This window comes from Vombatus ursinus, unplaced genomic scaffold (genome assembly GCF_900497805.2).
Source record: "Vombatus ursinus unplaced genomic scaffold, bare-nosed wombat genome assembly UNPS02010769.1, whole genome shotgun sequence".
NCBI classification, from domain to species: Eukaryota; Metazoa; Chordata; class Mammalia; order Diprotodontia; family Vombatidae; genus Vombatus; species Vombatus ursinus.
Genome location: NW_020950547.1, coordinates 3598560 through 3609929, shown reverse-complemented (window position 1 = coordinate 3609929; position 11370 = coordinate 3598560).

Here is an 11370-nt window from a genome sequence, read left to right as displayed (position 1 = left end):
TATGATATTCCAGAAGACAAAAGAGGTAAGGATTATAACCAAGAATCGTCTAGCCAGCATAACTGAGTATTATCTGTTAGGGGGGAAAATGATATTTAATGAAATAGAGGACTTTCAAGCATTCCTGATGAAAAGGCCAGAGCTGAATAGAAAATTTGACATTAAAACACAGGACTCAAGAAAGCATATGAACATGAAACAAGTAAGCATAATAAACATGAAAGAGAAATCATAAGGGACTCAAAAAAGTTAAATTGTTTACATTCCTATATGGAAAGATGATACATGTAACTCCTAAGAACTTTATCATTATTAGGGCAGAAAAAAGGAGTTTACATAGACAGAGAGCATGGGTATGAGTTGATTATGTTGGAATGATCTACAAAAACAATGAAAGAGTGACAAAGTGGGATGCACTGGGAGAAGGGGATAGGGAGAGGTAAAATGGGGAAAAATTTCTCTCCTAAAAGAGGTGCACAAGAAAGAGCTTTGAACCTCACTCTCATCAGCATTGGTTCAAAGAGGGAAGAATACACACAACACACACACACACACACACACACACGCACATTCAGTTGTGTATAGAAATTTTTCTTACCCAATAGGGAAATAAGAAGGGAAAGGGATTAAAGAAAAGGAGGGGGATAATAAAAGAGAGAACAAATTAAGACAGGCAGTGGTTACAAGAAAAATGGACTTTTGAAGAGGAACAGGATAAAAAGAAAAAGAGAGAAGAATAAACAGAAGAAAATGGGATAGAGGGAAATATACAGTTAGTAATCTTAACTGTGTATGTGAATGGGATGAATTCACTCATAAATGGAAGCAGACAGCAGAATGGATTAGAAACCAGAATCCAACAAGTTGTTGTTTACAAATGACACACTTTTAATAGAAAGACACATACAGAGTTAAAATAAAGGGTTGGAACAGAATCTAATATGCTTAGCTAAAATAAAAAAGGCAGGGGTAACAATCATGATCTCGAACTTAATTAAAAGAACAAACCTAATTAAAAGAAATAATAAGGAAAACTATATTTTGATAAAAGGTACCAAGGACAATGAAGTAATGTAAAAAAAAAAATTACAGCAAGTTTCTCTGATAAAGGCTTTATTTCTCAAATATATAAAGAATTGAGTCAAATTTATAAAAAGAAGGACCATTCCCCAATTGATGAACAGTCAAAGAATACGAACAGGCAGTTTTCAGAAGAAGAAATCAAAACCATCCATAGTCATATGAAAAAACTCTAAATCACTATTGATTAGACAAAACAACTCTGAAGTACTACCTCATTCTTATCAGAAATGACAAATGCTGGAAGGGATAAGGGAAAAAATATGTACTCATGAATGGAATAGTGAATTGTTCCAACTGTTTTGTGGAACAATTTAGAACTATGCCCAAAGGGCTATCAAATTGCATACCCTTTGATCCACAATACCACTGCTAGATCTGTATCCCAAAAAGATCAAAGGAAAAGGAAAAGGACCTATATGTACAAAAATATTTATAACAGCTATTTTTTGGTAGCAAAGAACTGGAAATTGAGAGGATGTTCATCAGTTGGGAAATGGCTGAACAAATTGTGGCATATGATTATGGAGTGCTATCGTGGCATAAGAAATGATGAGGGGGGTGGTTTCAGAAACAAACATGGCAAGACCTATGTGAACTGATGCAAAGTGAAGTGAGAAGAACTGGTAGATCATTGCGCACAGTAACATCAATATTGAAATGATGACCAATGAAACTCTTTGCTACTCTGATCAATACAATGATCCAAGACAATTCCAAGGGACTCATGATAAAAAAAAAAAAGTCATCCATCTCCAGAGAGAGACTGATGAACTCTGAGTGTAAATTGAAATGTAATTTTCTCACTTAGAATTTTTTTTTGCCGTTTAAAAAAATATGGTTAATATGGAAAGATGTTTTGCATGATTTCACATGTATAATTGACTTCAAATTGCTTGCCTTTTCAGTGGGTGGGGAAGGGCATGGGAGAAAGGGAATTTGGAATGAAAAAGTTAAAAAGAAAAAAATGTTAAAAAAATTAAGTGTTTTTTGGAAAGAAAGGAATTGAAGTGAATAAGGTAGTTAGATATACTTCAGTCTGGGATGCATCCTTGAACCTGACCTTTCTCATCTCTCAGTTAGGTGGTGCCGAGGATAGAGCACTGGACCTGAAGTAAGAAAGACCTGAGTTCAAATTCAATCTTAGACAACTTACTAGCTGTATGACCCTGGGCAAGTCACTGTTGGCCCCAGTTTCCTCATCTGTAAAATGGGAGTAATAATAATAGTACCCATTTCCCAGGTTTGTTGTGAGGATCAAATGAGATAATAATTGCAAAGCACAGTGCCTGGCACATAGTAAGCACTACATAAATGTGAGTTATTATTATGAGCTATTATTACTCTCTCCCTAGGTGATCTCTAGTTCTTTGGATTCAATAATCACTTCTATGCAGATTACTCCCAGATCTCAATATCTAATCCCAATCTCTCCCCATAGCTTCTTTCCCACTTCCTGCTGGACAAATCCATCTCAAATTCAACATATGCAAAAGCGAACTCACCATTTCTTCAAAAACTACTCTTTCCTCTATTTATGTTGATGGCATCATAAGTAGCCGTGGGTTGGGGGTCAGCTCTGGAACTTTTTTCTCTGGCTTGTGAAGCAATGTATGTTTGCCTAAGGCAGAGTTGTGCCTAATATGCTGTAACTTACCCATTTGTTGGCTTGTTGTATGGAAGTTCAAATTCCATGTGCACAGTCTGAGGACACTTCCCTTGCTGAATGGGTCCATGTTGGTATGGGCTGATTCTGTCTCTTGAACTCAGCCCATGAGGCCCAGCCCCACATACCCACCGGACATTGGGGATGTGTTTGCATGTTTGCCCAGTGTACTAAGAAATTTAAATGCATTCTAACCTCCCTAAGGGCAACAAATCTTTGCTTCCAAACCTTCTGGTGTTCAATAGGTCTTTCCAATTCCAATTCCTATGGAACACTCTACCGGCATAAGATCATAGGATCCTAGATCTAAAACTGGGAGAGACTTCAGATGACAGCTAGGATGCTATCTTCCTCATTTGACAAATAAGAAAACTGAAGTACAGGAGTGATAACTTACTTATCCAAGGTTACTACATAGAGGCAGCTAGGTGGCACAGTGGATAGAGCACTGGCCCTGAAGTCAGGAGGACCCGAGTTCAAGTCTGGCCTCAGACCAAAAACTTGACACTTACTAGCTGTGTGACCCTGGGCAAGTCACTGAACTCCAATTGCCTAAAAATTAAAAAACAAAACAAAACCAAGGTTACTACATAAAAAGTAACCATCAGAGATGGGATTTTAATCATGGTCTTTTGACTCTTTTTTATTTTTTTTTATCTCAAGTTGGTGAGAATTTTATTGATTGTCAAGTGCATGCATGCAGGCTGAATACATTCATGTAGGCAGCCTGAAAGAGAGACTACCAAATTCTATTCCATTACCCCAGTTTTTATATCTTTGAACAATTCTGACCCTGTCTTTACCAAACATCATTGCCCAGTTGACATAATATTGACAGAAGTCCCTTTTCTTACCCTGAGGACATTTTATTTATTTATTCATTTATTTATTTATTTATTTTTTTGCTAGGTAATTAAGGTAAGTTCAGGTCTCCTGTACAAACCATCGTGCATTTTATCAGCCTCTCCTATTTTCTCCTTTTTCTGCTTTGTAACTTTCTGGTTAGCACGAATTGTTTTCTGTTAGTACAGCAATTTGTTATACACAAAAATCTAACCTTTCTGGTTTCCCAGAGTCAGATAGCTAGTGAAAATCTGAGGAAGGATTCAAACTTAGGGCCTCTTCTTTCCAAAGCTTGCCCTGTACCAATGAATCAATCCAAATTTATTCAGTGTTTACTGTGTGTCAGGCACTGTGCTAGAAGTTTTCTAATTTTATTTCATTTAATCCTCACAACCCTGTTGTTTCCTCCATTATGCCGTTGAGAAAACTGAGGAAAACAGAGGTTAATTGACTTGACCAGGGATTCATAGCTAGTAAGTGTCTGCAGCTGGATTGGAACCCAGGTCTTCCTGACTCCAAGCCCAGTATTCTACCCATTGTTGTCACCTAGCTGATAATAACAATGAATGACTTCCATTAACATTAACAAATTGTTGAATCTAAATGGGTTTCTGGTCAGCATAACCTAAGTCCTGATTTAAACATGAAACAAATCTGGTCTCTCAGGAAAAGATCTGGCCTCTCGGCCGTGCAGGAATGTGTTCAAACAATGCTATAAAATTTTCCCAACAACATCATTTCTCTTCAAGGATACTAACCATACAGACATATAAAATGGTTCACAATTATGTTTAGCATCATGGTGTCAAATTCAACATTCCCAGTTACACAAATGGTATATGTCTTTCCTGAGGAGCCAGTACAACTATTTTTATTTTTAAAAAAATTCTAGGTGGTGCAGTAGATAGAGCACCAGCCCTGGAGTCAGGAGGACCTGAGTTCAAATCCGGCCTCAAACACTTGACACTAGCTGTGTGACCGTGGGAAAGTCACTTAACCCCAATTGCCTCACCAAAAAAAAAAAATCTTGACTTAAACACCAAAAAAAAAAAAAAGCATTATCATATATACAGCATAATGCAAAGAGATGATTATATATAACACTGTGAATCTCTATTTCATACTACTTACTTTTTTAAATGTTTAAAATTTTTACTTACTCTTTTTTAAAATTTTACTTCCTCTTTACTTAATTTTACTTACTCTTTAAAAGTATACATAATAAATTCTACACATACCTTTCAAAACTGTCCTGATTTTCTGTGCTTCCTTCTGTACTACATTTAGAATTCCATGCATTTTATATAACCTATATCAAATTGCTTGCCTTCTTAATGAAGGGGCAGGGTGGAAGAGAATTTGGAGCTCCAAATTTAAAAAAAATAATTGTTTTTTACACGTAATCAGAAAAAAATAAAATCTTTTGAAAAATATAATTCTGTGCATTTAAAAAACATGTTTCAGTGGTCTTGTTAAAAAAATTTTTTCCTCCTCACTGCTGTTAAATCATCTGAGTCAGTGCTCTTTCCACAGGACTGCACTGCTTCATCCTTTCTAAATACCTATCTCCTCTCCATTCCAACTGCAACCAGGGTCTAAACTCTCCTCACTATCAATGGCCTCCACCTTGGTCTCAGCCTTTCTTTCCTTTCTTTCCTTCGCACTGCATTGCTTTTCCCCTTACACTGCGGCCTGAGTAATCTTCCCAATGTACTATACTGTATTTTATTTAAAACGTTCAGAGACTCTTCACTGCCTACCAAATAGATCCTGAATAATCAGGGATTTCCACAATGCAGCCTCACCCTCTCTAGTCATCTCGTAATCGTTCCTTTCACATATTCGATGTTCCAGTCCAACTAGAATGTTCCCCATTCTTGTCCTGATTCTTGTCCCTGTCCTGTTCCTTTGGCTCCTTTACTCACATTATGTACTCACCATGTCTACAATGGACTCCCCCTCCCCCTTCCCCCCCCCAGAAGAAAAACTCAGTACTCTGGCACAAGTCTGTCAGGAATAAATTCAATAGTTTTCTAATTCTAAGCATCTCTGCTTAGATAGAGAAATCCAAAGGGATATGTATGTATCCTGCCTTTGAAAATCTCTTTGATCTAAATCATTTTCTACTCATCATTTATAGAGTTCAGGAACAAAGACAAAATCCCATAGTCGAGATTAAACCTGAGTACACAATTTAGTTTCAAGGTTTTCATCAAAATAGAATGGTAGAAAGGTTAGGGAGTTAAGACTTTCATCAAACAGTACTATAGAAATTTCAGTGTTAAGAGGTGCACCCTTAATGAAGATGTCTTTTGTGGGGTCTAGGATATATCAAAAGGCTCACATCTCTAAATAAAACTTCATATTAACAGAAAGGGCAAAAAAGTAGAAGATATAGAGTGGGCAGAAACAATGTGGTAGATTGTCATCTACAAACTCCTCCAAACAGATCTAGAAAATATCTCAGAATAAGTCCTGACTAAGGAAATTTAAAAAAAAATCATGAATCCTTTGTCCAGCTCAACTAGGCATATGGGGTTGGGTCAGGAGCATGCCATGAGGAGCACCATGGGGCTCAAGAAGAGACTTTGTATTGGGGCAAGAGGAGATCCCTGATCCAGACTCTCCCACACCCATAATGATTCTCAGACAGAAATAAGTGTGATCTGGTAGCTTTGTCTCCTACTACTAGTGGACCCACATACAGAGTTGGGCACAGAAATATCTTTCACACCACAGGTAAAATAGGAGGGAAAGAGGGTAGGGGGAATTAAAGGGTAGATTAAGGGAGGGATTAGTCCTAAGAAAAATAAATCCTAAGGATGTGCAAAAAAATTTATAGCTCCTTTTGAAATGGCAAAGAATGGAAATATGAGATGTCCGTAAAATGGGAAACGACTGAACAAGGGATGGTATGTAAATGTGATGAGATACTATTGTGTTGAACTCTTACCAGAGTGTTCAGCTCATCTCTCCAGGATCATATCCTTATTACTGATCAGTTTAGCTCTATCAGCACTGAGTAGTTGAGATGTACCAAAGGCCTTTGGCTCACAAATAAAACAAAACCAAAAAAACCCACTTTGGATTGTTACTATCAGTATAAAACTGAATCTGATCTGCCTTCTTACTGAGCCAAGAATTCTGCATCTCTCTGTACTTTCCAGGGATGTACACATAAATGATGAGATTGACACACACATTGCCAGAGCTCGCTCAGTGTTTGGGAGGTTTGGAAAGAAAGTGTGAGACAGAAGAGGTATTAGGCTGCCTACCGAACTGAAGGTCTACAGAGTCACTGTGTTGACTTTATTGTTGTATGCTTGTGAAAACTGGACAGTCTACTTGCCCATGCCACAAAATTGAACTGTTTCCAGTTCAATTGCTTCCAAATTGAACTGAATCTTAGGAAGATTCTGAAGATCACCTGGCAAGATAAGACCCTCTCTTAAGCTGAACTGCCAAGCGTTCAAACTCTACTGCAGAGAGTGCAACTCCAGCAGGCTGGGCATGTTATTTGAATGCCAAACACAGGTTTGCCTAACAGACTATTTTATAAACAACACACACAAGGCGGGTGTTCACACGAAGTTCAGAAGAAATGGTTCAAGGACACTCTCAAGGTCTCTCTGAAGAACTTTGCTGTCGATCATGAGACATGGGAGACACTGGCACAGGACTGCCCAGCCTGGTGTGCCAACATCAAAGAAGGCAGTTTGCTCTATGAGCAAAGCAGAATTACTGTAGTTCAAAAGAAAAGCTAGTTGTGTTGGGGCAGCTAGCTGGTGCAGTGGATAGAACACCAGCCCTGGAGTTCAAATCCAATGTCAGACAAATAACACTCACTGGCTGTGTGACTCTGGGCAAGTCACTTAATCCCAATCGCCTCACAAAAAAAAAAAAAAAAAAAAAAAAAAGCTAGCTGTGCAAATTTAGAGAGGACTCCATCCCAAATGTTCAGACAGACTATTTGTGTCCCACCTGTGGCAGAGCCTTCTGAGCTTGTACTGGTATGATCAGTCATAGCTTGACACACTGTACATTCACCCTGATATCATAATGTCATTTTGGTCCTTTTTGTGCACAAAGGACGAACAGCAACAACAACAATATCAGAGTAAAGCTCATGGAGGATGAAGTCAAGTGGGCTTTAGGAAGCATCGCTAACAATAAGTCTAGAGGAGGTGATGGAATTCCAGCTGAGCTATTTAAAACCCTAAAGGTCATCTTTTTTTTCTTCCGGTTAAAGTGCTACACTCAATATGCCAGCAAATTTGGAAACTACAACAGTGACCACAGGATTGCAAATGATCAGTTTATATCCCAATCCTAAAGAAAGGCGATACCAAGGAATGTTCAAATTACTGAACAATTGCATTCATCTCACACACCAGCAACGTTATGCTGCAAGCTAGACTTCAGCAATATGTGAACTGAGAATCACCAGGAGAGCAGAAGATTTTCTAAGCGAATTGCCAACATTCACGGGATTATATAAAAAGCAAGCGAGTTCCAGGAAAACATCTACTTCTGTTTCATTGACTACACTAAATTCTTTAACTGTGTGGATCCCAACAAATGTGGCAAGTCCTCAAAGAGATGGGAGTATCAGATCATCTTACTTGTCTTCTGAGGAACCTGTATGTGGGCCAAGAAGCAACAGTTAGAACTGAATATGGAATAACTGGTTGGTTTAAGATCGGGAAAAGGAGTGTCCTCATTATTCAGGATCTATTTGGTAGGCAGTGAGGTCTCTGAATATTTTAAGTAGAATACAGTATAGTACTTTGAGAAGATTACTCAGGCTATAAGGCTGTAAATTGTCACCTTATTTATTTAACTTATATGAAGAGTACATCATGTAAAATGCCAGGCTGGATTAATCAAAAGCTGCCAGAAGAAATATCCACAATCTCTGACATGCAGACGATACCACTCTGATGGCAGAAAGTGAAGAGGATTAAGAAGCCTCTTGATGAGGGTGAAAGAGGAGAGTGTAAAAGCGGGCTTGAAGCTTAACATCAAAAGCACTAAGATCTTGGCAACTGGTCCCATCATCTCCTGGCAAATAGTGGGAGAAGAAATGGAAGCAGTGTCAGATTTTATATTCTTGGCCTCAAAGACCAAAGCAGGCAGTGACCACAGCCATGAAATTAAAAGATGCTTACAGGTAGAGGTGGTCCAGGTTCCTAGCCAATCAGAGCTAGCTTCAAACAATGCAATAAAGTTTTCTCACAATTCCTATCATTGAATAAAGTTTTCTCACAGGACAGAAATTGAACTAGACACAAAATTGAATAGAAATGGAACAGAACTAGATCGAGAATTGAGTCACAAGACGAAATTAATCAATTCCCACATTTTTAGACACGTCTGTGAGCTGCCATCACTCATCTTAGTGTTTAATTTAGTACTTCCCTTGTCTCTCTGTTTTGCTTTTCTAAGTTGCATCCAGATTCAAGTTATTTTACAAAAAATAAATTGTACTACATGGTTAAAATCTGGAAAAACAGGAAAATCCACGATAAAAAATTCCAAATTTTAAAGAAGAAGAAATTAAAAGATACTCCTTGGAAGGAAAACTATGGCAAATCTGGACAGTATACTAAAAAGCAGAGACATCACCTTGCTGACGAAGTCTGTAGAGTCAAAGCTATGATTTTTCTAGTAGCAATGTATGGCTATGAGAACTGGATTGTAAGGAATTTGGGAGTGCTGCAGAATTGATGCTTTTGAATTGTGGTGCTACAGAAGATTTTTGAGAGCCCCTTGGACAGCAAGGAGGTCAAATCAGTCAATATTTAAATTAATTCAGGCTATTCATTGGAAGTTCAAATATTGAAATTGAAGCTTAAATAACTTGACCACATAATGAGAAGATGGGACTCATTAGAAAAGTACATGATGTTGGGAAAGAATGAAGGCAAAAGGAAAACAGGACAGCAGAGTTTGAGATGGATAGTGTGGAAACAACAACCATGAACTTGGACAGACTTTGAGAGACCTGAAGGGCCTGGAGCGTAATGGTTCATGGTGTCACTAAGAGTCAGGAATGACTAAATGACTAAACTAAGTCTACATCTTCTCTCCCACAAAGCCTCCTCTGCCTTGATAGATGACAATGATCTCTCCTTCCTCAGATTTCCTTGAGGACTTCTATGGACCTTTCTTTTTTTTTTTTAATTTAGAAGTATTTTATTTTTTCCATTTACATGCAAAGATAGTTTTCAACATTCACTTTTACAAGATTTTCTTCCTCTCTCCTCTCTCTCCTCCCCAAGACAGCATGCAATCTGATATAGGCTGTACATCATATTAAGCATATTTCCACATTAGTTATGTTGTGAAAGAAGTATCAGAACAAAAGGGAAAAATCATGAGAAAGAAAAAAAAAGAGAGAGAAAATAGTTTGCTTCTGTCTGCATTCAGACTTCATCATAGTTCTTTCTCTGGATGTGGCCATCATTTTCCATCATGAATCCTTTGGAATTGTCTTAGATCATTGCATTGCTGAGAAGAGCTAAGTCCATCAAAGAAAGGTCCTTTCCTCTTTACTTATGTTAGCTCCCTTTTTGGGCATGTATTTATCCTCATTGGGCAGGTAGGTGTTGGTACTAGAGTCGGGAAGACTCATCTTTGTGAGCATAACTCTGACCTCAGATACTTACTACCTGTGTGACCCTGGGCAAATCAATTACCCCTGTTTGCTTCAGTTTCCCCATCTGTACAACAAAGAAAATGGAAAACCACTCTAGTATCTTTGCCAAGAAACCCCAAATGGGTCAAGAAGAGTCAAATGTGACTGAAAATGACTCAACAACCAAAAAACCCCTTTACTCTCATTAGATTCCAAGCTTCTTGAGAGCAGCCTTTCAAAAAAATCTTCTTGTACCCCTTAAATTCAACTCAAGACATTTATTGAGTAGCTGCTTATAAGCAGCTTGTAAGATTTATATATTTATAATCTTATAAGATTTCTTTTTTTTTTCTGGTGAGGCAATTGGGGTTAAGTGATTTGCCCAGAGTCACACAGCTAGTGAGTGTTATGTGTCTGAGGCTGGATTTGAACCCAGATTTTCCCGACTCCAAGGCCAATGTTCTATCCACTGTGCCACCTAGCTGCCCCAAGATTTCTTATAAGAAATCTGAAAGGAGTTAATTTCGATTCCATTCATGAAGCCCTCACACAACCTGCAAAGGCAGGATGCTACAGCTTAGCTACAAATTTGAAAATGAGGCTACAGAGCTGTGAATGAAAAGTCCCTGTCCTTAAGAACCATATGTTCTACAGTGGCTACAAATGACAACAGATATAATGCAAAGAATAATATTATACAAATATAATACAAAATAATAAAGGAAGAAGAAAGCCCGGAGCTCCATGAAGATCAGGGTCAGTGCTTTCTCTCAGATGTGAGCCCCGAATCAGGAAGCAAAGGATTTGAAGAGGAGTCCACAGAATGAATTCCAGGCCTGGGAGAAAGCCTTCACAGGGGCACCAAGGGAGTAAGTGACTTGAAGACGAAAAGGTATTTCCTCAGAAGTGGGTGTTGATTGCCAAAAGCTAGTCCATCCTTAAAGTCTATTCAGCCTCTGTTCAGTTCAAATGGATAAATGTTTGTAACAGGCCAATATGTGTCAGGCACTGTGCTAGACCAAAGATTGAAAAGAACAGAAACCCAGCATACATACATACATACACACATATACACATACCTATCTATCTATCTATCTATCTATCTATCTATCTATCTATCTATCTATCTATCTATCTATCTATC